The sequence below is a fragment of the Ictidomys tridecemlineatus genome, chromosome 6 (genome assembly GCF_052094955.1).
Source record: "Ictidomys tridecemlineatus isolate mIctTri1 chromosome 6, mIctTri1.hap1, whole genome shotgun sequence".
Classification (NCBI taxonomy): Eukaryota; Metazoa; Chordata; class Mammalia; order Rodentia; family Sciuridae; genus Ictidomys; species Ictidomys tridecemlineatus.
Genome location: NC_135482.1, coordinates 67,307,879 through 67,323,768, shown reverse-complemented (window position 1 = coordinate 67,323,768; position 15,890 = coordinate 67,307,879).

Genomic DNA, 15,890 nt, shown 5'->3' with positions numbered 1-15,890 from the left:
AAAAGGAGTTGGAGCACAAAGCCTTATGAACCCATCTTGCACTTTGAAAGGGTACAAAGAAAAAGGGAAAAGGTATTGTTGAATAATTACAAAATGTTATCCTCTGCTACATTATACATACTCCCTACTAAACTATGATTTTAAAATGCATAGAAAAGGCCTGGAAGGAAATACCAAAATATTAACGGCAGTCATCATTTATTAGAGGTAACTAGAGGATTTAATTTTTCTCTTATGTAGGTATCTGTATTTTAAAAACATTTTATGGTGTTTATTGCTCATCTACTCAGAAGTACAATTATTCTTTAGACAACCACTCAAAGCTCAGAAGCAGTGTGTGGTATCTATGAATTTGAAGATTCTATTTGAAGTGAAGGCATGAATCAGTGGAAAATGCTTTCTTTATACACCAAGCATAATTTCCACCCTGTTTCGTCTGGGGTGTTTATGCCTTTAAAGAGAATTATTTTCCGCCACAATAGTTTCTTCAACTTTTAAAATGAAAACTCAACACAGTTTAGATGTGTCTCTTCTGGGTGATAAAGGAGAGTTCTTTATCAAAGACTCTGAAGCTCCTGATGATTACAGCCCCAAAGAAGTGTCAGGTGGTGCAAATTTGACCTCTTATTTCTTATGTCCCCATGACTGCAGAATAATGCCAGGTTTTAGGGAAATCTATCTTGGAAAGAAAACACATTTATCAGTGGGACTATAAACGTGACACTTAAATAAACAGAGAACAGAGAGAAGTGAGAACAAGGGTCTCACTGATGGTGGAGAACTGGACGTCCTAGTGAGCATGTCCCGACCCCTGGTTTTGATAAGCTTCTGATTATAAACCTTCACCTGGTGGCTGCTGCGATCAGAGGTCAAAGTGAGAGCGCAGAGGAAATGACTTCTGCACAGCTGATGAAACTCACTTTTCTTGCTTCCCTTCATTATTGCAAAACACCGTCCAAGTAATTTTTTTTTTTTTTTTTTTGGTTCTCAACTAAGAAAGCCTTCAGCCACTTTAAAGTTAACAAGAGTCAGGAAATAATTGCCTCTCAAATCTCCATCAGGGTCTTTAGAGTCAGGGAACATTGACCATGACCTTCTTTATAAAAACAGCCTTGGTTCACTGAGGTGATGCTGAGAGTTTACACATCCTTCACAACCTCCTCCTCAGGAACAGAGACTTCTGGAATTTCCAAGAGGTGATGAGAGGTGTGATGACTGCCCTGTGGAGCAGGAGGACAGGGTGGGTGGTCTTTGCACAGCCTCTCTTCTCCAGTGAGACCCACTCTGATGTCTGTCTTCTCCTTCCGTTTTTTTTCCGAGAAGTAATGAATAGCTGGTTACCTTGCCAACTGACCACTAAGGGAAAATGGAAGATTTTTAGAACATATGTAGAAAATGTAGGCCCAAACACCTATGCATGTCAAAGCACTTGATCTTGTCACTCTCATTTTTTGTCAGAGTTCACCCAACCCAAGCCATCTTGAGGTCCCCTTTTGTTTATCCGCCTGGCTGTTGTCCCAATGCCCATTCAGTCACTTGGCAAACCTAGAACACTCTCTCTCTCTCTGAACATCTGTCCTAGGAAAAAAAGTAATGAAGAGGAAATTAAATTAAATTAGCAAGACTATATGTAAATAAAAGGAACAATCACAACCTTTAAAAATTTCAGCTGAAATAAATGTCCAAAGAAATTTTTATATGTTATTTCTGCATTTAATTAAGAAAATAAGAGGTGCAGGCCTGGTTTTCTTGATCTAAGGCATTCACTCAGCTGCAGGAAGAGGCTTGGGCAAGAAGTTCTCTTTGGGTCTCTTTTAGGGCTGTGGTTTTATGTTTATACTGTGGAATTTGATCCCACCATTTGATCAAATCATCACAATGATGTAGTGGTAAATAAAAGTTTCATTTCGGCTAAAAATGCAGAAAGAAAATAAGTAAGGCTGCCCTCTAGAAGGGAAAAAAATGGCCTCATTTACATGAAATGAATGAGATCAGTCATCATGGAGATAAATCTGGAACTTAAAAATGTTGCATTGAAAAGATTTGACAGCAACCGAAATTCCAGCCAAGAGCATGGTGTGATCTCTGGAGTCAGAATCATAATAGAAATGAAAATCTAGTCAATTTTACTTACTCTACTATAGACCCTGTAAACCATAGAAAAGGAAAACTCAAAAATCATAATATTTGTCCAACTACCTCCTATGAAGAATTTGGCTGAAAACAGATGAAATTATTTAAATGCACATGCTCTGATGAGGCAGGAGTAATTCAGCCTCATCTCCCAGTGAAATATCCTCCTAACTTACCCACAGTCTTTTCCATTCACTATATCATTTATAATGTGACTTTCTAAGTGCTAATTCAGGTTCCCAGTTACCTCAGTATTAACAGAAGATATCCCAGATAGAAACACAGTCTGCTATTTGAATTAAAAGCTCTCATTTGAATAAAAATAAAATTCTTCTGTGGTATTTGTGGATAACAACGCAGACATCCAATTGGTTGTATGAAGATAAAAAAATGCAGACTATATGCAATAGACAGAACATTGAACATTTTTTATTCCATTCAGCCAGTCAATTATTCTGCTTAATTGATCATTCTTAATCATAAGCAAAATCAAATGACTTAGGTAAACTTTGAGGTTAATGAGGCATCCAGTTATCAATACCTAACAGACTTCCTTTTAATTTCCTATTAAAATACCCATGAGAACATATAAAAAGATGAAAACTGGCACAGGTATAATAAACTAAAGAGAAGAAGTTGTGTCAGGATTCCGGTGGACTTTCTACAAACTGCATCATTAGTGGAAAGGGATTGAGAAATATCTTTGTGGATGGCACAAACACTGCCCTTTGAACAACAGCAGCCAGAACACAACCCCAAGCAAGGGAAAGACTTTGACTCTCCCCACTGCCTGCCCCTTCACTCCAGGACAAGGGATGGCACTGACCAGAAAAAAAACAGGAGCCAGCCCCACTGACGTAGTTACCATCTGAGCCAGCCAACATCACAACCTCTCTTTCTGTCTCTCTTTAATTCCCTATCAGCAATTCCATTTCTATGTCTCTTCAGAGACCAGATTTCCCAGTGAGCAGTCAGCCTGAAATAGATGGAGCTGGATAATGGGGTAATGAGTACCAAGTAGGAGTTCCCAAGTAGGGGGCAACAGAAGCACTCAAAACTACATGTGGTAAAATAGTGGGGATAAGACAAGGAAGTGTTGTCATTCAAGTATCACAATTTCACAGGAGTTGAGCTTCAATCATTGTCAGTAATTCCAACTCCTTCGAGCAGATGTGTGTTGTGCCCATGAAGTATCATAGAACTTCCAACCGCCTTTGGCTAGATCTGGGAAGAAAAAATAAACAGTGCTTCAGCAAGCAGCAAGGGAGTGTAAGGCCACAGCACTCATCTGTCTGTTAGTAATTCAAAATTGGACCTTTGAAGCAATTTTATAACATTAGAAAATGGAATATTTATACTGGAGACTCAAAAGGGAGCTTATTTTTTAAATTATCACTGTAAAGGCAAATAGAACAATTCTTTATTTATTAAGCAATTATTTCAACATTTTTACTTGCTAAAACTTCTCAGGCTGTGGATTTTTCCTGGTTGGTTCTGCTCACATGGGTTGTTTTGGTCATAGTTTTTCACAAAAATTCTCCAATATAGACAATTAACTATCACAACTATATCACCTTTAATAGGTCTGTCAACGGGAATATAGCAGATATAATTTTCCAGCTATAAGATTGAATGTGTTCTTAGTTTGAAAGTGAAAAACAAATAGAAATCCCTGTTATGTTCAATAATGCATTAGACACAGAAAGGGTTGTTACCAGAAGGATTTTTTTTCTGCTTTCTCTTCAATAAGTCATGTTGGAAGAACAACTATAATATTCCAAACGGTTATATTACAGCAATCAAACTGGTGCTGGAGAGGTTTAGAATCTGGATATTTCCTTATACAATAACAACCTGAACAAATGAAAGGCAATTTAGAACTTACCCATTTCTCACTTTAACATCAAGGTAGTAGATAACTACATTGCTGATCCTTTATTTCTGCTCCTAAATTTAGATATATAATTTAATATATAACATATTAACATATAATGTTTTAGGAATATGTTAATGATTAAGAGATTCCACCCCCCCCCATTTTGTACCTTTAATGATTTCCCTTCAGGAACTGAGAGGTGGCAACATGGGTCACAGCTGACGCTTGCTGGGCATGCACTTACCACATGCCACACTCTGAGCTCAGCATTTTATATACTCCATCTCCTACCATCTTTATATCATTCTAGAAAATAGGAACACGGTTATCCCCATTCTACAGATAAGGGATGTGACCATCAGATGTCTGGAAAATGTTCTTCCAGAAAGAATATCTGTAAGAGTGGAAAGGTATTGGTTCACAGAATGCTGTGACAAATCAAATTTTACCTGTAACCAAGAGAGTTTCTACCCTAATCAATTAATTAAATTCAACAGGTGTTTACTGTGTGCACATTACGATACTCTTTTTAGGCACTTAGGGCTATGGTGTGGCCTACTTTGCCCAGGCCATAAATAAACAGAGGAACAAGCAGTAGGTTCTAGGAAGAAAATTGAGACAATAAGAGATTTGGCAGTGATAGGGAATACTCAGAGACAAGATGGAAGGTGTGGAAATAGTGGCTCTGGGTGGTCATTCTGAGAAGGTAGCTTTTAAGTAGGAAGTTCAGTGATGTGAGGGAGTGAGATGTAAGAAAATCAGAGAGAAAGTGTTCCAGACAGAATAAACAGCGGTTGCAAAGTCCCTGAGTCCAATATAAAGAAGGCAGTGAGGCAGGCCTGAAATCAGCAAAGGGAAGATTTAAGAAAGTTTACAGATGTGGCTACAGGCCCGACTTTGTAAGGGCTTTACATGTGGTAAGGATTTTGGGTTTACTCTGGGTGAGATGAGATACTTGTGAGGTATCCATCCTGATCTCTGTTCTCTATTTGCTACACTTAAGCAAGACCAAATTTCACAGCCTACATTGCACCTAGATGTGGTCGTGGGCTAGAGAGAAATAGCCAATGTAATGTGAGTAGAAGGGATGTGCACTGCTTCCAGGACTGAGATCCACCCATGCATCTCTATGCTGCTTCTTCTTTCATGTTCTTGGGGATGGAAATACCAGTAGCAACCTTCAAATCCATGAGTTGGATATGGTGAAGCCTGCATCACCTTGAATCCTAATAACCAAATTGAGAAAAGTCTGACCAACAACCAATTCAATCACCCAAAAAAAAAATACGTGAGAAAAAAATGACTTCCATTTTGTTAATCTATAACATATTTGGGTCTGTGTATTACCCTGACCGAATCTACCATAATACTCCCAATGTCAATTCTCCCCTTTTTGCTGTTGTAATAGAACTCAATTTCCAGCTCAGTACATGATTACATGTAATAAAGATCACCTTTCTAAATCTCCCTTATATTTAAGTGTGGTAACACAACTAATTTCTGTCCATTGGGTTTTGAGTGACAATGATATGCACATTTTCAAGCTTAAATTCTTATGGGAAGGGACATTCCCTCCTCTTTCCACTTCCCACTGACCTGAAAGCAAATATGGTACGATTGATGCATCTTGAACAATGTGGAAAGGGTTATGCACTATATGGTCAAATAGGGGTAGCCTGGCCCCTGACCCATCATTTACAGCCCTTCTAATTTGTTAAACCTGTAGTTATTGGGGTTTTTGATTTCAAGTTAACTGTGCTAAATAATCTAGAAGTTACCAGGAAGTTTTAAGTAGGAGAGACACAACTAAATATCATCTGGTCTGTATTTTGGAACTCTGGCTGCTGGATGGAGAATAAACTGGGGAACAGAGCAGAAAGGGGGGGATCAGTTAAAACTCTTTCCATAGGCTAGGCAACAAATGAGAGAGAAGACTGAGGGGGAAGAAAAGTGTAGGATTCAGGATATTTTTTGGAAGTTTGGCCAGTGATACCTGATATAGATTTGGAGTAAGGTGGTTGCCAGAAATAGAAGGAATGTCTCCACAGTTTCTGGCTTGAGCAGTTGGACAAGCGATGGTGCCACTAGCCAAGATAGAGAAGATTGGAGAGGAAGCAAGTTTGGGAAATGAAGTCAGAAGTTCTTTTTTGGTTGATCATACAAGTGGAGGTACCAAGTGAAATTCTATGGCGTTTAAGAGTTTTCAGACTAGAGTTTAGGAAGATTGGGGCTAGAAACATAAATATGGGAAAATCGAATTAATAAATTTATAAGACAACGTCATAGCATAATCTCAAGGCACCTTGTTTATAGCAAGAATCTAGGTAACACAGAGGCAATGTCATGTGGGATTGGCTCAACCTAAGATTGGATGTTTTCCTAGTTGGAAACAAAATAGGACTTCATGCTCACACATTTTTTTGCTTATTTTAACTGGTATGTAGAAAATTCGATATCCAGCTCCTTTAAAATATGACATAACATTAAAAAACATTTAGAGGAGGAAAAAGAATTATGGGTTTGATATTTTTTGAAAAGACCATAGTAAATTGTCTTCTCCTGGCATTTTTTAATCGTGTGAACTGTAGAAGCATCCCTGTCCATTTTCCATTATTTGTCTAACAAAGGAGAGGGAAAGCCTACTTCACAGGGGAGCTATACCTCCTGAAGAATGAAGAAAATAACATGTGTACCTCCCCAGGCACAAAGTCCAGGAGGCACCTCCCATTGCTTCCCTCCTTTGTCATCTCTCACCATTTTTATGAGCACTTATTCTCCACATAGTTGTTGACTCTTTTTCCTGTTTGATATTAGCTTCAACACTAATCTCTAGGAAGGAATTGAAGCACAATGCTGTCTTGAGGTTTCAGGACTCTCGTAAACCTTACCTACACAATGGGTTTTACTGTCTACACTTGAATGAACTTCCCTAGTTAAGGGTTAATGTAAATACCATTTACAAGCCCTGCACAATATTTTTGAAACAGTTAAAGATGTGTAGAGAGACCTTTGAATAGTAAATGACCAAAACAGCCCATTTAGTTGTGAGTGGCAAATTTCTATTAAATTCTTGAGTGACAAAAGGTGTCCTACATGATTTTCACTAATATTCTCTCTCACTCCCACATTCAATCCTGCCTTAATTACCTGAGTTATTTTATAGCACCTAAATCAGTAGGTTTCTGTATTAGTTTCCTAGTGATGTTGTAATAAATTACAGCTTAAACAACAGAAATCTATTCGCTCACATTCCCGGGGGCTATAAGTCAGAAATCAAGGTGTCTTCAAGGACACATTCCCTCTGAAGCTTTGGGGAAGAAGGTTTCCTTGCCTCTTTTAGCTTGTGGGGGAGGGGCTATAGGTGTTCCTTAACTGTGTCTTAATTATATCTACAAAGACTCCTTTTCTCAAAAAAACAAAAACAAAAACAAAAACATGCTTATTATTTCCAGAAATTAGGACAGGAATATATTTTGGGGGAGCCACCAATCAGTTCATTGCAATCAATCAGTAGACTCGCCCCACCTTCAGGCATTCTGGTTCCATGGACCTGGTTTATGTGCATGTTTGTGTTTAATGGTGGGAGATGTTAACTTCACCTGGGTCTATATTAAAAATCTCTGGGTGATTCTGATGGCTGTCATTCTTCATTCAAGATCTTGATTGTTGAAAATGTCATTTTTATTTGTTATATCATCAATGCAATACAAGACAACATGATATCAGGAATGGCCAGATGGTGCATGGGAATTTCTGGACTTGGGGATCAGCCAAGCATGAGTTTGAAATTTTGGATAATTACCCAAATTATCTGAGCTTCAGTTTTTTCATCTATGAAGTAAATGTTTACATTATAGTGTTATAGTAATAACTAATAGATAACATATATAAAACCCTAGCATATGATCAGTGATCATTTAAGTGGCAACTATTATTAGCAGAATGTGGATACGGTAGACTACTTTATTTCCATATAGCCATAAGACACTTATCCAAAACAACTTATTAATTGAAAGTCATAATTTGTATAATTTTAGTATACAAGAATAGTCTTTATCGTTTTGGGTATTAGGGATAGTTCCACAAAGCAGTAAAGAAACATAGTAGGAGACATTATCTCCTTATTTGCTATGGTGATGGTTTTCTAACTTCTATATAATTTCCAAAATCTTGGAAAATAAAAAATCCCTAGTGTTTGATTCAGTGACTGTACCTAAACCCCTGCTATGAATTGAATTTTGTCTCCCAGTTGGATATATTGAGCCCTAACACCCAGTGTGACTGTGTCTAGAGATAGAGTATTTACCAGGTAATTAGACTAAGTGAGATTATAGGGTGGGACACTAATTGGATAGGACAGCAGTCTCATAAGAAGAAGCGTGGGATCTCAATCTGACTTTGCCATGTGAGGACACAGTGAGAAGGCAGCAATCCGCAAGCCAGGAAGAGAGCCCTTATCAGTCCACCAGAAACCAAATCTGCTGGCATTTTGACCTTGGACTTTACAGCCTCCAGAAGCATGAGAAATAAATTCTGTTGTTTAAGCTAGTCAGTGGCACTTTGTTATGGCAGCCCAAGAAGACTAACACAACTCCTCATCTAGCCTGTACTCTTTTTAAGCATGATTCTAAAGATATGTCCTCAGAGTCCTTTCATTACTTCTTATTTCTGCTAGGTGGAATAAAGACAATAGAGGTTTAATGATAATCAGCAGTGTGTTTTCTAAAATGACTTCTAAGAAGTCAAGCTCATCAAGCATAAATTAAAGTCATCATTGCTGATTTCTCTAATGGGATTATCAGAGCCATAGTTTCCCTTAAATCAGAATCAGCATTTTCCCTGTGTAACAAATTTATTTTTTCTATGAGTAAATTCCTTGACCACCTGGATAGATGGATTGTTCCCCCCCACACACACAAAAAAAAAGCTTTGATATTCACTATTATTTTCAGAATAGTTGGAAAACTTGCCAACTCACAGTTTGGAGGACCTACCATGCCTTAGCTCCTACTCCTCTTTATGTGAACCCTCCAACAGGTCAAACTGGTGCACCCATGTCCTACTACTGACCAACATTGTTCTTCCACCTCCACACATTTTTGCATCTCATTTCCTCAGCCTTGCAGGCCCTCAAGCATAGCTATCCAGATACAATCTAAACAACCCTTCTACTTCACCTCCTACCTGCTCTGCGGAAAGATTTGCTGACCACTCCAGGCAATGACTCAGGACGTGGTGGCTTTCCTCTTGTGGTCTCACACTACTCCCAGCACTTTGCACAGGCAAAATTTAAAAAAAAAATCTAAATGCATTTCTCTATGTAAAGAGCCCTTGAATTTCTAAGGTGCTTCCTATCTATATGAGTTATTTGGAAATGAACCATGAATCTTCTTAGGACATTCCACATATATTTTTGTGACCTTTATTTGTATTTTCTCTTGTTATATTTTTTTCCCCATCGAAAGCTTCTTGAGAACCACATCCCAGGGATGAGATATCATTCAGAGCACAGGTTCCAGCCTGGATATTTCCACCTGCTAAAATTGCACCATTAAAAAGTTACACCTCACAATAAATTTTGTTTGTAAGTGGAAATTGCAATACCTACATCACAAGATTAGTTGATATACTATCAAGTGTCTAGCCTACATCTGTCTCATGGTAAATTATCATTATGTGGAACCTTTATTCTTGTGTCCTGCCAACCCCACACTTTATACAGGGTATAGTTTTTAAACTGTTCATTTAAATATATCTCTATATAAGGATAAAGTGGGAAACAGAATGACACATTTAAATTGTCCTGCAAGGCCTCTTCTAACTCCAGATTCCCTGACTTCCTGAATTTTCGAGTGTATGAAAACATTGCACAAAAGGCAGCTCAGGGGTGAACAATACTGCTCTTTAAAGAAGCTGCTGCATTTCCCACATTTCTTTTATTGTTCAGAAAATGGCTTGATAAGCCCACGAAAGCATTTGGAATTCTACTAGATCTTGTGAGCCCATTGTTTGCAATTCTCTAGTTGACATTTTACAGTCACTTTGGACCTAAAGGATACAGTCTGAAAATGTATTTGGAGTGATGGAAATTTCCAGTGGTGGAGCAGACTCCGAATAACTCAGAAACATCTCATTCCTGGAGATGTCTCAGTGAAAGGTTAATGTGAATGTAATTGCCTGTCAAAATTTCCCCATTATAGATTTGTTACTAGTTAACTTTTCTTAAAGATAGCAGAAGTCAGTTGTATACAGATTCAAATTAATGTTTCATTTAGATAATTTTTACCATCAAAAACAGAGTTCAAAGTGAACTGTCTTCTCGATTTAAATTTGAATATTCTGCTAGTTTTAGTTCTCCTTTGCCTATATTGATTCCATGACTGATGGGTGAATACTTCTATGGAACAGAGACGTGGAGTGATTTCCATGCTGACATCACAGGACACAAGAAGGCAAAGGGATTTCAGAAACAGCAAATCCCTATGTCACTCAAATATAATCTCTTCTGGTTTTCATTGAGCCTCAAGTTTCTACCTCAGAGTCATATTTAATATGGCAATATATTTTATACATTTGGTTTTTACAAAACAATGAATACACTCACACACATAGGAACACAATGTCAAATTGGAAACAGATATGGAGACATAAAAGGCCTACAAAGTAGTCCTGAAAAGAGCAAAAATAAGTAAAACTTTAAACTCCTGGTTGAAAATTTCATCTGGTACCACCCCCATGTAAAACCCCAAATCCTTTAAGTCAAATATCCTAAAACCCAAAAGCATGAGTCTGTGCTTCCGTGGGCTCATGGTCTTGTAGGTAGCTGTCACTCTTATGAACAAACTCTGCTTTTGCCAGACATCTTCATTATCTTGTTTCACTCGTATGCTCAACTTCTTTGTTCAGCTTAGTAGCTCTTGTTAGAATTTTAAAACATCTTCTTCTCTGATTTCCTGCTCCCCACTTTCTTCCATTTCCCTCCAGGGTTATACTGTAGTACAATAGTTAAGAAAGTTAGTGCCCCAGCAATGTCCAAACTCTCTGTTGCTACAGGAGAAAGCCTCAGCTCCTTGGTGTGACCTTCAGGCCCCTGTTGAAGGGTCTTTGCAGACCCATCACCTACTCTTCTCCCCAAGCACCATCCTCCAACCACACTCTTAGTCCACCTATTCCTTAAGGAACTCTCAGACATTCATACACACACACTCTCCACTCCCCAGATGTCCCTCCTCCTTTCCTCCCTGCTCAAAGCAATCAAATTCTTCCTGACCATGCTCGGCTAACACAGAGATGCAATGGGCAGACTCCGGTTACCACCTAGATGCCTATGACTCAAAGTTCAATTTTTTATTCCTACCATGTTACCTTCTATTGGAGTGTGGAACGCAGATTAAAGCTCAGTGAGACCCTGTCTCTAAATAAAATTCAAAATAGGGCTGGGATGTGGCTCAGTGGTTGAGTGCCCCTGAGTTCAATCCCTGGTACCCCCGGCCCCGCCCCCTGCAAAAAAAGAAAAGTCTCACTTTGTGAAATGTTTGTTTCTCTAAAACTGGTTTTCAACCAGAAGTGATTTTTACTCCCCATGGAATACTTAACAATGTCTGGAGAAATTTTTGTTATCTTGCCTTGAGGGGAGTGAGGGTTGATTACTGGCATCTGGTTAGCAGAGACCAAAGATTCTGCTAAGCATTCTATAACATGCAGGACAACACCATCACGGTTTTTAAAACTTCTCCTAATATTTAAAGTTGTTGCCAAACAGATTTTCCTAAAGCAATGGTTCATGTTGTTTGACTGGAAAAAAAAGATTTAATAATACCCTCCCCTTTGCCTAAAGTTCCAATGTCTAAGTTTGGCATTTAATGTTACTCTTGATCTGGAATCTAACTCATCAGTTCCATCTTTCTCTTTTTATCTCCTATGTAACCCAAAGTGACAGCCAGATTTAAATATTCTAGAATGTCAAATGACTCTCATATTTTCCCTATCAGTCTTTGACTTACTCAATCCTCTTCCCAGTAGTGATGTAAAATGTTCAAAGTCAGAAATTGCCTACACTCAAACAGAATTACCCAACAGCATATACTAAAGCTGTACTAATAAGTAATACCAACTAGCTCTTGAGGTTGAGAAGCTAAAAAATGGTAGCATGTAAAAATCATTTCAGAGAGGTTACCATTATGATGTCCATAGTACATACTAGCACTTAATACACAGTCTGTCTTTCCCTAAAATGGAAAAGGCACTCTGGTGGTTAAAATAGCTATTGTAAATAAATTAATTAAGGTAAGGTATTACTCCTTCATGACTTACACTGCAGAAACTTATTTCTCACTCTCATAAATTCCAAAACAATCATCCCTTATTGGGAGGCAGTGGAAGACAGGGTGTGAGCCTGAGCTCACACCCGTCACTGGGAATCTCTGCCACCTTCCACGTGTAGATTCTAAGATCAACCTGTTGGTCAAGATCCAGTTTGCAGATAGGGAGAGAAAGCCCTGGCACTGGAACTTCCTAACCATCTTGGCCAAGTAATGACACACATCATTTCAGCTCAGAGTCCACTAGCAGGAACTAGTCTCACAGTCCCACGTGCATGCAAGGGAGAACGAGGTTAGGAAACATGGACCCCTGCTCGCCAGGGCCTCACAGCAACAACTTTATACTATGAAAAGGAAGTCAGCCATCTCTGCCACAGCAGAGCACAGGGAGAGAGATGAAGCCCATGCACAGAGCAGGGCTAATTAAAGCAAAAGTTATCACAAATGCATGGCCAAAATAAGAATTGTAGTTTTTATACTAAGATTTTATCTCAAAATGGCAATTATCAAGAATACAAGCAAAAATAAATATTGGGGAGGATGTGGGGGGAAAGGGACATTCATACATGGCTGATGGGACTGCAAATTGATGCAACCACTCTGGAAGGCAATATGGAGATTCCTCAAAATACTTGGAATGGAACCACCATTTGACTCAGTTATCCCATTCCTTGGCATATACCTAAAGGACTTAAAATCAGCATATTATAGTGACACAGCCACATCAGTGTTCTTAGCAGCTCAATTCACAATAGCTAAGCTAATGGAACCAAACTAGATGCCCTTCAACAGATGAATGGATAAAGAAAATGTGGTATATATACACAATGGGATATTACTCAGGCATAAAAAAGAATAAAATTATGACATTTGCTGGTAAATGGATGGAACTGGAGACTATCACGCTAGGCGAAGAAGCCAATCCCCCCCCCCCAAAAAAAAAACCACAGTCCAAATGTTCTCTCTGATATGCAAATGCTGAATCACAAAAGGTGGGGGGTTAGGGAGTCGTGGAGGTTCATGGGATTGGACAGGGGGAATGGGGGAAGGGTGGGAAGATGAAAATGGAAAAGACATAGAATGAATCAAACCTGACTTTCCTATATTCATATATGAATACCTGACGAGTGTAACTCCACATCATGTACAACCACAAGAATGGGAAATTACGCTCCATGTATGATATATCAAAATACATTCTATTGTGGGCTGGGGATGTGGCTCAAGCGGTAGCGTGCTCGCCTGGCATGCGTGCGACCCGGGTTCGATCCTCAGCACCACATACCAACAAAGATGTTGTGTCCGCCAAGAACTAGAAAATAAATATTAAAAAAATTCTCTCTCTCTCTCTCTCTCTCTCTCCTCCCTCACTCTCTCTTTAAAAAAAAAATACATTCTATTGTCATGTATAACTAAAAAGAACAAATCAAAAAATAAAAGAAAGGAAAAGAAAGGAAACTGCTTCAGTTTTAAAAAAATGGAGTTTTATGGCAGGTGAGGAAAAGTTAGGCAAGGACAGACCACCAGAGAGTAGGAGACCAAGGACCCCGTTACTAGGAGCTTTGCTTTGGTTTAAGAAACAGCTGTGAATTAGACCTTGAAGTCTATGATAAACAATGAAGTTTAAAGTAAGTGCTGGAGCTCAAGAAAAAAAAAATGTTAATTTCATTATAAAATCTTGTTTTTTATTTCAGACATACTTTCTTTATATGGAAATTCATAACTTAAAAAAAATGAACGCTTGAATCATTAAGGATTCTCTTCACAAAATTCTTGTATCCCTTCCAACAACTAGTTTCAATCAATGTGTGTTCTTATTGCTTCAATTGCTTCTATGGGTTTGCAGAATCTGCTGCTGTGTTTGTTCATTTGCTATTTTGCTTTAATTACTACCTCCGCTGTGTTTGCTTCTCCTCCTTTCTTTTGGCTCAGACTGTTTATCTCTAAAACCCATCAGCATCCAGTGGGTGTTAGGATTCATTTCAGAGCAACTGAAGGAAATTACATCTGGCTGATTTTCAACCTATGTATTTGGTGTCGTTAAAATGTCGTTTATTTCTCAACATTTATGTGATGTTGTACCAAACATGAAATTAATCTTAAGTCTACAACATTCACTTTTGACATTTCAACACCTTTATTAAAATGTCAAAATAGAATTTTCTTTTAAATGTGTCAATATAAAAGAGTTGTTGCTCTCTTACATGATAATTTACTATATCGTCCACATCAATTTTTATTATTTTGAGAAATACATTTTTGATTTTACAATAAAAGTCAATGGGAGAAGGAATTTACTACATATAAATTCACATTGACAGTCAACTTTTTGGTGCATTCATTTTTCTCAGTAATACCATGTATACTCATGTAATCTACTGCTTTAATTTTCTGAAGATTTCAAAAATGTTATTTTTCTGCCTGATACTAGAGTATCACTGCGATTAGCATGCCATCTAGTGGCTTATGTTGTGATATTTTCTATTCTTTGTTGAGGCAGAAGAGGCTTTAAGTGTTATATAGAAAAGTCAAACAAGATTCACTCTTTGGAACAATACAAGGATAAGATAATTACATAAAATAGGCAAAGACAAAATGTAGAGTCTTCCAAAATTTCACAGATCATGTATAAATTCTTATTTAGAAATGAAGCTTCTGGAACAATTAAATCTATTTGTTAGCTAATTGTAAATCATGATACATAAACCATATGGGCTTTAGCAATATGCCCTAAGCCAGAATACAGTAAAATGCATTTGACTCTAAACTCAAATAAGATTTAATTTTATTCTTATTACTCATAGATCTATACTTTAAATATAGATTCTCATTGTATGGTATTAAAATTTTTTTGAGTTTTCTGTTTGCTTGGATTTAAAATTAAAAGTGATTCTGTATCTATAAAGAATCAAACCACTAGTACAAGTTCAAGCATAAAGACTAAGTTCAATTTTCTAAGGCTGCTAAATCTCTGACAGCATCATTGCATTTATTGACTAATCAGCTATGCATCTGTGTTGCACACCTTTGGGATTCTTGAAATATGGCACTAAATTTTATTTATGTAAGCTGCTGTTTGTAGAAGTTCTTATTACTTGTAGCCTTCTATATTAGGTTAAAATTCATGATGTGACCATTTGGGGAGTTGAAAAATGTTGAAGATCAGCAAATTCATATGATTTAGCCAATTTTGTGAGTTGATGCAGAATTCAAAACTATTAGTGTGTGACAGCATGTCCATCATTTTCATTGATGCTCTTATAGAATTATAACCATAACTACATGATCTTATATATTATCTTATTCATAGTGAATATTACATATAGATTGAGAGATAATAATAAAGATTTTTGTCTTTTGATTATATAATTACCGACATGATCCTATTTTCTAACCATCTTAAAGTGAAGGAAGAGATTTATTTAATTATTGCATAATTTTTCATGGATAAGTTATGGGAATAAATTGATTTGCTATTAAAGATGAAAGAAAAAAAGGAAAAATCATGTTCTCCAAACATATACAGATAGTATTGGAAAGAAGTACAAGAATTAGCTATT